This window comes from Bos indicus, chromosome 13, assembly GCF_029378745.1.
Source record: "Bos indicus isolate NIAB-ARS_2022 breed Sahiwal x Tharparkar chromosome 13, NIAB-ARS_B.indTharparkar_mat_pri_1.0, whole genome shotgun sequence".
In the NCBI taxonomy this organism is placed as follows: Eukaryota; Metazoa; Chordata; class Mammalia; order Artiodactyla; family Bovidae; genus Bos; species Bos indicus.
The window spans coordinates 48,598,461-48,612,956 of NC_091772.1; positions in this window are offsets into that span (position 1 = coordinate 48,598,461).

Here is a 14,496-nt window from a genome sequence, read left to right on the forward strand (position 1 = left end):
TGCTCTTCTGAGGGCTTTCTTTCATCAGGAATTTGTTCTGGGTTTCACTTAGCTAAACTAAACTGTCATTTCTACATTCTATAAGTTTTGTAATAAAGATAAATAAATATGTTTCAAGGAAATGAAAAACACAGTTAAAAAGGGTCTGAGCTTTCTGTTTTGAAGTTTAATAGAAATTACACTTCATCTTTTTCCTATTTCTAGACTTTACTGGATATGGAAACACAAGGCCACCACAGGAGAGTCAATAGTGATATTTCTAGTTAGGCTTAATATTGCATGGTAATTTTTAATCAATTAGTGGTTAAAGTGTTTTTTTTTTCCTTAAAATAGATTCCCAAAATTCATTAAAGGATGAGACATTCTATGTAAGTGCACAGAGCCTCTATTTGTGGATCACTATTCAAAGCACCAATAAAATTTAATGTCAATTTATGTACAGAAATCTTTCTCATGGTTTTCTTTTTCTTTTTCTTTTAGCTTAGTGAACTTTCAAAAAATAGATATGTTAAATATTTGAAAGGTGGTCTTTATTTTGTTTTATTATTATTATTTTTAGTCTGGAAGTAACTGAAGTGGTCCTTAAAGGTAAATCATTATCTACCAGAAGATATGAAACTTAATTTCAAAATGGTTTTTGAATTCCACTCACATTTATGATAAAAATTTTCCATAAAGTAAGAGTAGAGGGATTATCTCTCAACATAATAAAGGCCATATATGACAAACCCATAACAAACATCATTATCAATGATAAAAAACTGAAGCATTTCCTCTAAGGTCAGGAAAAAGACAAGGATGCCCACTCTTGCCACTACTATTCAACATGGTTTTTTAAGTCGTAGCCACAGAAATCAGAGAAGAAAAAGAAAGAAAAGGAATCCAAATTGGCAAAGAAGTAAAACTGTCACTGTTTACAGATGAGAGGTGAAAAGAATACACAGAACTGTACAAAAAGGATCTTAACAATCCAGATAATCATGATGGTGTGATCACTGACCTAGAGCCAGACATCCTGGAATGTGAAGTCAAGTGGGCCTTAGAAAGCATCACTACAAACAAAGCTAGTGGAGGTGATAGAGTTCCAGTTGAGCTATTCCAAATCCTGAAAGATGATGCTGTGAAAGTGCTGCACTCAATATGTCAGCAAACTTGGAAAACTCAGCAGTGGCCACAGGACTGGAAAAGGTCAGTTTTCATTCCAATCCCAAAGAAAGGCAATGCCAAAGAATGCTCAAACTACCACACAATTGCACTCATCTCACATGCTACTAAAGTAATGCTCAAAATTCTCCAAGCCAGGCTTCAACAGTTCTTGAACTGTGAACTTCCAGATGTTCAAACTGGATTTAGAAAAGGCAGAGGAACCAGAGATCAAATGGCCAACATCCACTGGATCATCAAAAAAACAAGAGAGTTCCAGAAAATCATCCATTTCTGCTTTATTGACTATGCCAAAGCCTTTGACTGTGTGGATCACAATAAACTGGAAAATTTCAAAAGAGATGGGAATACCAGACCACCTGACCTGCCTCTTGAGAAACCTATATGCAGGTCAGGAAGCAACAGTTAGAACTGGACATGGAACAACAGACTGGATCCAAATAGGAAAAGGAGTATGTCAAAGCTGTATATTGTCACCCTGCTTATTTAACTTATATGCAGAGTACATCTCGAGAAACACTGAGCTGGATGAAGCACAAGCTGGAATCAAGAATGCCAGGAGAAATATCAATAACCTCAGATATGCAGATGACACCACCCTTATGGCAGAAAGCGAAGAACTAAGAGCCTCTTGATGAAAGTGAAAGTGGAGAGTGAAAAAGTGGGCTTAAAGCTCACATTCAGAAAACTAAGATCACGGCATCCTCTCCCATCACTTCATGAGAAATAGATGGTGAAACAGTGGAAACAGTGTCAGACTTTATTTTTTTGGGCTCCAAAATCACTGCAGATGGTGGCTGCAGCCATGAAATTAAAAGACACTCCTTGGAAGGAAAGTTATGACCAACCTAGACACATATTAAAAAGCAGAGACATTGCCAACAAAAGTCCGTCTCGTCAAGGCTATGGTTTTTCCAGTAGTCATGTATGAATGTGAAAGTTGAACTATAAAGAAAGTTGAATGCTGAAGAACTGATGATTTTGAACTGTGGTGTTGGAGAAGACTGTTGAGAGTCCCTTGGACTGCAAGGAGATCCAACCAGTCCATCCTAAAGGAGATCAAGCCTAAGTGTTCATTCAAAGGACTGATGTTGAAGCTGAAACTCCAATACTTTGGCCACCTGATGTGAAGAACTGACTCATTTGAAAAGACCCTGATGCTGGGAGGGATTGGGGGCAGGAGGAGAAGGGGACGACAGAGGATGAGATAGTTGGATGGCATCACTGACTCAATGGACATGAGTCTGGGTAAACTCTGGGAGTTGGTGATGGACAGAGAGGCCTGGTGTGCTGCAATTCATGGGGTCTCGAAGAGTCAGACATGGCTGAGCGACTGAACTGAACTGATACTATGCATAGAAAATCTGAAAAAATGATATCTGAAAACTACTAGAGTTAATAAATTTGGTCAAATTGCAGAGTACAAAATTAATACACACAAATCTCTTGCATTCCTATACACTAGCAGTGAAATATATGAAAGAGAAATAAAGAAAACAGACCAATTTACCATCACATCAAAATGAATAATATCCTTGGGAATAAATCTACCTAAGGAAACAGAAGACCTGTTACTCAGAAAATTATAAGACACTCATAAAAAACAAAAACAAACAAACAAACAAAAAATAAACTTCCCTGGTGGCTCAGATGGTAAAACTTCTGCCTACAATGTGGGAGACCCGGGTTCAATACCTGGGTTTGAAGTAGGAAGTCAAGAAACACCTGGAGTAACAGAGAAATTTGGCCTTGGAATACAGATTGAAGCAGGGCAAAGGCAATAGAGTTTTGCCAAGAGAATGCACTGGTCATAGCAAACACCCTCTTCCAAGAACACAAGAGAAGAGACTCTACACATGGACATCACCAGATGGTCGACACTGAAATCAGATAATTATATTTTTTGCAGCCAAAGATGGAGAAGCTCTATATAGTCAGCAAAAACAAGACCAGAAGCTGACTGTGGCTCAGATCATGAACTCCTTATTGCCAAATTCAGATTTAAATTGAAGAAAGTGGGGAAAACCACTAGACCATTTAGGTATGATCTGAATCAAATCCCTTATGATTATACAGTGGAAGTGAGAAATAGATTTAAGGGACGATATCTGATAGATACAGTGCCTGATGAACGATGGATGGAGGTTCGTAACATTGTACAGGAGACAGGGATCAAGATCATCGCCATGGGAAAGAAATGGAAAAAAGCAAAATGGCTGTCTGCAGAGGTCTTACAAATAGCTGTGAGAAGAAAAGAAGCAAGAAGCAAAGGAGAAAAGGAAAGACATAAGCATCTGAATGCAGAGTTCCAAAGAATAGCAAGGAGATATAAGAAAGCCTACCTCAGTGATCAATGCAAAGAAATAGAGGAAAACAACAGAATGGGAAAGACTAGAGATCTCTTCAAGAAAATTAGAGATACCAAGAGAACATTTCATGCAAAGATGAGCTCGATAAAGGACAGAAATGATATGGACCTAACAGAAGCAGAAGATATTAAGAAGAGGTGGCAAGAATACACAGAAGAGCTGTACAAAAAAGATCTTCATGACCCAGATAATCACGATGGTGTGATCACTCACCTAGAGCCAGACATCCTGGAATGTGAAGTCAAGTGGGCCCTAAAAAGCATCACTATGAACAAAGCTAGTGGAGGTGATGGAATTCCAGTTGAGATGTTTCAAACCCTGGAAGATGATGCTGTGAAAGTGCTGCACTCGATATGCCACCAAATTTAGAAAACTTAGCAGTGGCCACAGGACTGGAAAAGGTCAGTTTTCATTCCAATCCCAAAGAAAGGCAATGCCAAAAAATGCTCAGACTACCACACAATTGCACTTACCTCACACGCTAGTAAAGTAATGCTCAAAATTCTCCAAGCCAGGCTTCAGCAGTATGTGAACTGTGAACTTCCAGATGTTCAAGCTGGTTTTCGAAAAGGCAGAGGAACCAGAGATCAAACTGCCAACATCCGCTGGATCATGGAAAAGCAAGAGAGTTCCAGAAAAACATCTACTTCTGCTTTATTGACTACGACAAAGACTTTGACTGTGTGGATCACAATCAACTGTGGAAAATTCTAAAAGAGATGGGAATAACAGACCACCTGACCTGCCTTTTGAGAAATCTGTATGCAGGTCATGAAGCAACAGTTAGAACTGGACATAGAACACCAGACTGGATCCAAATAGGAAAAGGAGTATGTCAAGGCTGTATATTGTCACCCTGCTTATTTAACTTATATGCAGAGTACATCATGAGAAATGCTGGACTGGAAGAAGCACAAGCTGGAATCCAGATTGCTGGGAGAAATATCAATAACCTCAGATATGCAGATGACACCACCCTTATGGCAGAAAGTGAAGAGGAACTAAAAAGCCTCTTGATGAAAGTGAAAGAGGAGAGTGAAAAAGTTGGCTTAAATCTCAACATTCAGAAAACGAAGATCATGGCATTTGGTCCCACCACTTCATGGCAAATAGATGGGGAAACAGTGTCAGACTTTATTTTTTTGGGCTCCAAAATCACTGCAGATGGTGATTGCAGCCATGAAATTAAAAGACACTTACTCCTTGGAAGGAAAGTTATGACCAACCTAGATAGCATATTCAAAAGCATAGACATTACTTTGCCAACAAAAGTCTATCTAGTCAAGGCTATGGTTTTTCCAGTAGTCATGTATGGATGTGAGAGTTAGATTGTGGAGAAAGCTGAGTGCCGAAGAATTGATGCTTTTGAACTGTGGTGTTGGAGAAGACTCTTGAGAGTCCCTTGGACTGCAAGGATATACAACCAGTCCATTCTAAAGGAGATCAGTCCACGGTGTTCTTTGGAAGGACTGATGCTAAAGCTGAAACTCCAATATTTTGGTCACCTCATGCAAAGAGTTGACTCATTGGAAAAGACTCTGATGCTGGAAGGGATTGGGGGCAGGAGGAGAAGGGGACGACAGAAGATGAGATGGCTAGATGCTGTCATCGAATCGATGGATGTGAGTCTGAGCGAACTCCGGGAGTTGGTGATGGACAGGAAGGTCTGTCGTGCTGCAGTTCATGGGGTCGCAAAGGTTGGACACGACTGAGCAACTGAACTGAACTGAACTGAATATTCCATTGTATAAATGTATCACAATTTCTTTATCCACTCATCTGTCAGTGGACATCTAGGTTGCTTCCATGTCCTTGCTATTGTAAATACTCCTGCAATGAAGGTTGGGGTACAAATGTCCTTTAGAATTGTGGAATCTTATGCTGTTTTCCATAACAGCTGTGTCAGTTTACATTCCAACCAACAGTGCAAGAGGGTTCCCTTTTTTTTCCACATCCTTTCCCACATTTATTGTTAGTAGATTTTTTGATGATGGGCATTCTGATAACTGTGAGGTGATACCTGATTGTAGTTTTAATTTGCACTTCTCTAATAATGAGCAATGTTGAGCATTTTTTCCTGTATTTATTGACCATCTTTGTCTTTTTGGAGAAATGTCTGTTTAGGTTTTCTGGCCTTTTTATTTGACTGGATTTTCTTTTTCTTATATTGAACTGTATAGTGAAGTGAAGTTGCTCAGTCATGTCCGACTCTTTGTGACTCCATGGACTGTAGCCTACCAGGCTCCTCTCTCCATGGGATTTTCCAGGCAATAGTACTGGAGTGGATTGCCATTTCCTTCTCCAGGGGAATCTTCTCGACCCAGGGATCGAACCCAGGTCTCCCTCATTGTAGACAGACGCTTTACCGCCTGAGCCACCAGGGAAGTCTTGAACTGTATAAGCTGCTTATGTATTTTGGAGGTTAACCCTTTGTCAGTTTACAATTATTTTACCCCATTCTGAAGGTTTTCTTTTCATATCCTTTATTATTATTTTTTTTTTTAGTTGGAATTTATTTTATTTTATTTTTTTCCATTTTTCTTTCTAAATATTGCTTTAACTATTTGGAGTCTTTTGTGCTTCCATACAAACTATGAAGTTTTTCGTTTTAGTTCTGTGGAAAATGTCATTGGTAATTTGACAGGGATTGCATTGAATCCATACATTGCTTTGGGTAGAATAGTCATTTTTACAATATTGATTCATCTAATCCAAAAACGTGGTATATCTCTCCATCTGTTTGTATTGTCTTTGGTTTCTTTCATCAGTGTCTTATAGTTTTTTGTGTGCAGGTCTTTTGTCTCTTAAGGTAGGGTTATTATTGTTTATTATTATTATCTCATTCAGTTCAGTTCAATTGCTCAGTCATGTCCGACTCTTTGTGACCCCATGAATCACAGCACACCAGGCCTCTCTGTCCATCACCAACTCCCAGAGTTCACTCAGACTCATGTCAATTGAGTCGGTGATGCCATCCAGCTATCTCATCCTCTGTCATCCCCTTCTCCTCCTGCCCCCAATCCCTCCCAGCATCAGAGTCTTTCCCAATGAGTCAACTCTTCACATGAGGTGGCCAAAATGTTGGAGTTTCAGCTTCAGCATCAGTCCTTCCAAAGAACTCCCAGGACTGATCTCCTTGGTTGAATCTCCTTGCAGTCCAAGGGACTCTCAAGAGTCTTCTCCAACACCACAGTTCAAAAGCATCAATTCTTCGGTGCTCAGCCTTCTTCACGGTCCAACTCTCACATCCATACATGACCACTGGAAAAACCATAGCCTTGACTAGATGGGCCTTTCTTGGCAAAGTAATATCTCTGCTTTTGAATATGCTATCTAGGTTGGTCATAACTGTCCTTCCAAGGAGTAAGCGTCTTTTAATTTCATGGCTGCAATCACCATATGCAGTGATTTTGGAGCCCCCAAAATAAAGTCTGACACTGTTTCCACTGTTTCCCCATCTATTTCCCATGAAGTGATGGGACCGGATGCCATGATCTTCGTTTTCTGAATGTTGAGATTTAAGCCAAATTTTTCACTCTCCTGTTTCACTTTCATCAAGAGGCTTTTTAGTTTCTCTTCACTTTCTGCCATAAGGGTTGTGTCATCTGCATATCTGAATTTATTGATAATTCTCCTGGCAATCTGGATTCCAGCTTGTGCTTCTTCCAGTCCAGCGTTTCTCATGATGTACTCTGCATATAAATTAAATAAACAGGGTGACAATATACAGCCTTGACGTACTCCTTTTCCCATTTGGAACCAGTCTGTTGTTCCATGCCCAGTTCTAACTGTTGCTTCCTGACCTGCATATAGGTTTCTCAAAAGGCAGGTCAGGTGATCTGGTATTCCCATCTCTTTCAGAATTTTCCACAGTTCATTGTGATCTATGCAGTCAAAGGCTTTGGCATGGTCAATAAAGCAGAAAGAGATGTTTTTCTGGAACTCTCTTGCTTTTTCGATGATCCAGCAGATATTGGCAATTTGGTCTCTGGTTCCTCTGCCTTTTCGAAAACCAGCTTGAACATCTGGAAGTTCACAGTTCACGTATTGCTGAAGCCTGGCTTGGAGAATTTTGAGCATTACTTTACTAGCGTGTGAGATGAGTGCAATTGTGCGGTAGTTTGAGCAGTCTTTGGCATTGCTTTTCTTTGGGATTTAGGTAGGTTTATTCCTAGGTATTTTATTCTTTCTTTCTTTCTTTTTTTTTTCAATGGTGCTTGGGATTGTTTCCTTAATTTCCATTGATGTTACTCTCTTAATTTGTCCCACCCTCTCCTTCTTTCTCTGTGTCCACGTGACCATCCTCTACATCTGTATCTCCATTCCTGCTCTTCAAGAAGTTTCATCAATACCAGTTTTAGATTTCATATATATTCATTAACATTTGTTTTTCTCTTTCTGATTTACTTCACTCTATATAACAGGCTCTAGGTTCACCCATCTCTCTTCAACTGACTCAAATTTGTTCCTTTTATAAAGTTAAGTAATTGAAAACAAGATCAATTGCTTTTGGAGAATGCAAGATTGTAAATAAGTTATAGTAATTTTTCATTTTGAGGGGGATATTTTGCTGATGCAATGTTCACTGAACCTTTTAAGAGCATTTTAAAGCTGTGACATTGGGATAACTTCTAGTAAATTATCTCGAAATACAAATTTTTATGCATCTATAACTGATGATTCTGAAGGTTAAAGAAAGTGAAAGTGAAGTAGCTCAGTCGTGTCTGACTCTTTGCGACCTGTGGAGTGTAGCCTACCAGGCTGTTCCCTCCATGGGATTCTCCAGGCAAGAATACGGAAGTGGATTGCTATTTCTTTCTCCAGGGGATCTTCCCAACTCAGGGACAGAACCCGGGTCTCCTGCATTGCAGGCAGACACTTTAACCTCTGAGCCAGCAAGGACTCTGAAGGTGCATTTTTCTAAATGGATTTAACTCCTTGTGCAGATCAGTTTTGTGTGACTCTAAATTTAGGTTTAAATGTAATTACATTTTAATGTAAATATGCACACATATTACACATTAATGAGCATATTAATGTTTACTCTATTAATTCCTGGATGTATGGAGGCTGAACAGGAAACTGAAAGTGATTTTGTGATTTGTACATAATGCAAGATACCTTCTTAAGCACACCATCCTTGTATCTACAATTTTAAGAAAAAAATTAAAAAAATTTTTTATGGTTAAAAATTTGTTGTCTGAGACTTCATATGAAAATTGTGGGATGTTCCCACTAAGTTTGACAATCTTTACATTTAATTTTTGTTTCTAAACATGTGTATATTTGTTTTAAAAGACTGCTGCAATTTTTAGCACCTGCTGCATCCTACATGTGTGGGCAGTCCAGACTATTTCATCTGCTCACACACACATTTCAATGTTCCATGAAATTTCACTTACAAAACACAAGTTCAAAAAAAAATCACAAATTTCATTTTGGTGATAGAGCATTAAACTAAGTGCAGGGCCCTTCTGCTGGTGGGACCCTGTGTGACTAGGTTTTTATAGCCAGCCCTCAGAGAGGCTTCAGATACACTCCATTTGCCATCTTGACTTTCTTGAGGAAAGCCATGCTTGCACTGTGTTTGCATCTGAATTGACTGATCATAGTCTGCATTTTACAACTGGACATAGTCCAGGGTCAATGGCAAGACATATACACTACTATATAAAAAGTAGATAACCACTGAGAACTTACTGTATAGCACAGGGAACTCTACTCAGTGGTCTGTGGTGACCTAGATGGGAAGGAAATCCAAAAGGAGGATATATCTATCTATCTATCTATCTCTATATATATATATATGTAAATTTTGCTGTATAGCAGAAAATCACAGAATATTGTAAAGCAACTATACCACAATAAAAATTTTAATAAAAGGGGCGGGGTAGAGGGAGTAAGGGCTTCCCCAGTAGCTCAATGGAAACGGATATGCCTGCAAGGGTGGAGACTTGCAGGACATGCAGGAGGGAATAATCTAGTAGTGTTGCCTTGATTCTTTGGCTAGGGCCAAAGAGATTTTTAAATCTCTTCTTGAGAGTCAGAAGTATCCTTATGTACCTGCCTTTCTAACTTGGAATGTGACGTTTACATCATTCAGGAAATGCTGATGAATGAGTCTAAATTAAGCTCACCTTTGTTTCTAATTATCTGATTTTTAAAAATATAAATCATCTTCAATTTCCCAATTTTACCTCTTAAGTCAATTTCTGTATGATCTATGTCATTTCTTGGTGACTTTTCTCATTTTCTGTATCTTGTGTTCAGGCTTCAGGAGGCTACATCTTATATGAATGTATCAACAAGCTCATAACAATGGTTGAAATTGTTAAGGTCAGAGATTCAGGTCTAGCTACTTACCTAAAAACTTACCCATACTTACCTAGTACAGTTTGTCCTCATTGGAAGAGAAGTTTTATAACATTTCTTCTTACTGGGTAACAAACAATGATGAGAACAGCTTGTTAGGTATTTTCTTAACATTATAGATTTTTTTAGTGATAGACTATAAGGTTATGCAATCTATATTATTTAATTTTCATGACTCAATATTATGTGCTGCAGTGCCATATAACATGTACTAGAAGGCAATGGCAACCTACTACAGTACTCTTGCCTGGAAAATCCCATGGACGGACAAGCCTGGTAGGCTGCAGTCCATGAGGTCCCTGAGGGTCGGACACGACTGAGCGACTTCACTTTCACTTTTCACTTTCATGCATTGGAGAAGGAAACAGCAACCCACTCCAGTGTTCTTGCTTGGAGAATCCCAGGGACAGGGGAGCCTGGTGGGCTGCCATCTATGGGGTTGCACAGAGTCGGACCCAACTGAAGCGACTTAGCAGCAGCAGCAGCAGCAGTTATAAAATACAGCCACATAATATCTATGTTATAACTGGAGGACTAAATATCAACAAGTTAGCAAATTACCCAGATGTCCTTTATACATTCTCATAGATCTTTATTTGAGTGTCTAATAATGCCTTTTGTTTGATTTGCTTGATTTGAGATGTAGAAATATTTGGTTTCTGCCAAACCAAAGAGATTCAAAGTTACTTGAGATATGTAAAGACCTTTCTGTGATTAAGGCAGAACCCCCTTCTTAAATCATAGCTTTGGGACATTAATATAAACAGAAACATTTCTCAAGCATGTGCCCATTCTTTCTCCCGGTTCTGGACATTAGCCAAGTTTCAGTTTAGCATTATCAAAAACAGAGCACACTGTCCTGAAAAACCCGTTTAAAACAGGACTTATATTGATTTAAGCTTTATTTATTACCTTTAAAAAAACTTTTGACATAGTTACTATTACTAGCAAGAGCCTGGGAGGATGGAGTGAAATTTAATGTTTTTGTGGTGAGGAAGGAGACAAAATCTATTAGATTAAAAACTCTAATGAGGAAGATCTGCTTTCTTATTTGGTTGGTATCTTGCACTTTTTAATAAATTATTGCTTTGGATGAAAATGTGTCTCTGTCTTTACATGCATCTCTCATTTCTCACATGGCTCATAATTTATTATTTTATTATAAATTTATTTATTTTAATTGGAGGTTAATTACTTTACAATATTGTATTGGTTTTGTCATACATCAACATGAATCTGCCACGGGTATACATGTGTTCCCCATCCTGAACCCCCTTCCCACCTCCCTCCCCATACCATCCCTCTGGGTTGTCCCAGTGCAGCAGCCCCAAACATCCTGTATCCTGCATTGAACCAGGACTGGCGATTCCTTTCATATATGATATTATACATGTTTCAGTGCTGTTCTCCCAAATCATCCCACCCTCTCCCTCTCCCACAGAGTCCAAAAGACTGTTCTATACATCTGTGTCTCTTTTGCTGTCTTGCATACAGGGTTACGTTACCATCTTTCTAAATTCCATATATATGCATTAGTATACTGTATTGGTGTTTTTCTTTCTGGCTTACTTCACTCTGTATAATAGGCTCCAGTTTCATCCACCTCATTAGAACTGATTCAAATGTATTCTTTTTAATGGTTGAGTAATACTCCATTGTGTATATGTACCACAGCTTTCTTATCCATTCGTCTGCTGATGGACATATAGGTTGCTTCCATGTCCTGGCTATTATAAACAGTGCTGTGATGAACATTGGGGTACACGTGTCTCTTTCAATTTTGGTTTCCTCAGTGTGTATGCCCAGTAGTGGGATTGCTGGGTCATAAAGCAGTTCTATTTCCAGTTTTTAAAGGAATCTCCACAGTGTTCTCAAAGGTGCTGTATTAGTTTGCATTCTCACCAACAGTGTAAGAGGGTTCCCTTTTCTCCACACCCTCTCCAGCATTTATTGCTTGTAGACTTTTGGATCTCAGCCATTCTGACTGGCATGAAACAGTACCTCATTGTGGTTTTGATTTGCATTTCTCTGATAATGAGTGATTTTGAGCATCTTTTCATGTGTTTGTTAGCCATCTGTATGTCTTCTTTGGAGAAATGTCTGTTTAGTTCTTTGGCCCATTTTTTTTTTATTGGGTCGTTTATATTTCTGAAATTGAGCTGCAGGAGTTGCTTGTATATTTTTGAGATTAGTTGTTTGTCAGTTGCTTCATTTGCTGTTATTTTCTCCCATTCTGAAGGCTGTCTTTTCACCTTGCTTATAGTTTCCTTTGTTGTGCAGAAGCTTTTAAGTTTAATTAGGTCCCATTTGTTTATTTTTGCTTTTATTTCCAATATTCTGGGAGGTGGGTCATAGAAGTTCCTGCTGTGATTTATGTCAGAGAGTGTTTTGCCTACGTTCTCCTCTAGGAGTTTTATAGTTTCTGGCCTTACATTTAGATCTTTAATCCATTTTGAGTTTATTTTTGTGTATGGTGTTAGAAAGTGTTCTAGTTTCATTCTTTTACAAGTGGTTGACCAGTTTTCCCAGCACCACTTGTTACAGAGATTGTCTTTAATCCATTGTATATTCTGGCCTCCTTTGTCAAAGATGAGGTGTCCATAGGTGCATGGATTTATCTCTGGGCTTTCTATTTTGTTCCATTGATCTATATTTCTGTCTTTGTACCAGTAGCATACTGTCTTGATGACTGTGGCTTTGTAGTAGAGCCTGAAGTCAGGCAGATTGATTCCTCCAGTTCCATTCTTCTTTCTCAAGATAGCTTTGGCTATTTGAGGTTTTTTGTATTTCCATACAAATTGTGAAATTATTTGTTCTAGCTCTGTGAAAAATACCGTTGGTAGCTTCATAAAGATTGCATTGAATCTATAGATTGCTTTGGGTAGTATACTCATTTGCACTATATTGATTCTTCTGATCCATGAACATGGTGTATTTCTCCATTTATTAGTGTCCTCTTTGATTTCTTTCACCAGTGTTTTATAGTTTTCTATATATAGGTCTTTAGTTTCTTTAAGTAGATATATTCCTAAGTATTTTATTGTTTTCATTGCAATGGTGAATGGAATTGTTTCCTTAATTTCTCTTTCTATTTTCTCATTATTCATGTATAGGGATGCAAGGGATTTCTGTGTGTTGATTTTATATCCTGAAACTTTACTATATTCATTGATTAGCTCTAGTAATTTTCTGGTGGAGTCTTTAGGGTTTTCTATGTAGAGGATCATGTCATCTGCAAACAGTGAGAGTTTTACTTCTTCTTTTCCAATTTGGATTCCTTTTATTTCTTTTTCTGCTCTGATTGCTGTGGCCAAAACTTCCAAAACTATGTTGAATAGTAATGGTGAAAGGGGGCACCCTTGTCTTATTCCTGACTTTAGGGGAAAGGCTTTCAATTTTCCACCATTGAGGATAATGTTTGCTGTGGGATGGTCATATATAGCATTTATTATGTTGAGGTATGTTCCTTCTAGTCCTGCTTTCTGGAGAGTTTTTATCATAGATGGGTGTTGAATGTTGTCAAAGGCTTTCTATGCATCTATTGAGATAATCATATGGCTTTTACATTTCAATTCGTTAATGTGGTGTATTACATTGATTGATTTGCAGATATTGAAGAATCCTTGCATCCCTGGGATAAAGCCCACTTGGTCATGGTGTGTGATCTTTTTAATGTGTTGTTGGATTCTTATTGCTAGAATTTTTTTAAAGGATTTTTGCATCTATGTTCATCAGTGATATTGGTCTGTAGTTTTCTTTTTGGGTGGCATCTTTGTCAGGTTTTGGTATTAGGGTGATGGTAGATTCATAGAATGAGTTTAGAAGTTTACCCTCCTCTGCAATTTTCTGGAAGAGTTTGAGTAGGATAGGTGTTAGCTCTTCTCTAAATTTTTGGTAGAATTCAGCTGTGAAGCCATCTGGACCTGAGCTTTTGTTTGCTGGAAGATTTCTGATTACAATTTCAATTTCTGTGCTTGTGATGGGTCTGTTAAGATTTTCTATTTCTTCCTGGTTCAGTTTTGGAAAGCTGTACTTTTCTAAGAATTTTTCCATTTCTTCCAAGTTGTCCATTTTATTGGCATATAATTGCTGATAGTAGTCTCTTATGATCCTTTGTATTTCTGTGTTATCTGTTTTTTCTCTCCTTTTTCATTTCTAATTTTATTGATTTGATTTTTCTCCCTCTGTTTCTTGATGAGTCTGGCTAATGGTTTGTCAATTTTATTTATCCTTTCAAAGAACCACCTGTTGTCTTTGTTGATTTTTGTTATGGTCTCTTTTCTTTCTTTTGCATTTATTTCTGCCCTAATTTTAAAGATTTCTTTCTTTGTACTAACCCTGGGGTTCTTCATTTCTTCCTTTTCTAGTTGCTTTAGGTGTAGAGTTAGGTTATTTATTTGACTTTTTTCTTGTTTCTTGAGGTATGCCTGTATTTCTATGAACTTTCCCCTTAGCACTGCTTTTACATTGCCCCACAGGTTTTGGGTTGTTGTGTTTTCATTTTCATTTGTTTCTATGCATATTTTGATTTCTTTTGTGATTTGTTGGTTATTCAGCAGCGTGTTGTTCAGCCTCCATATGTTGGAATTTT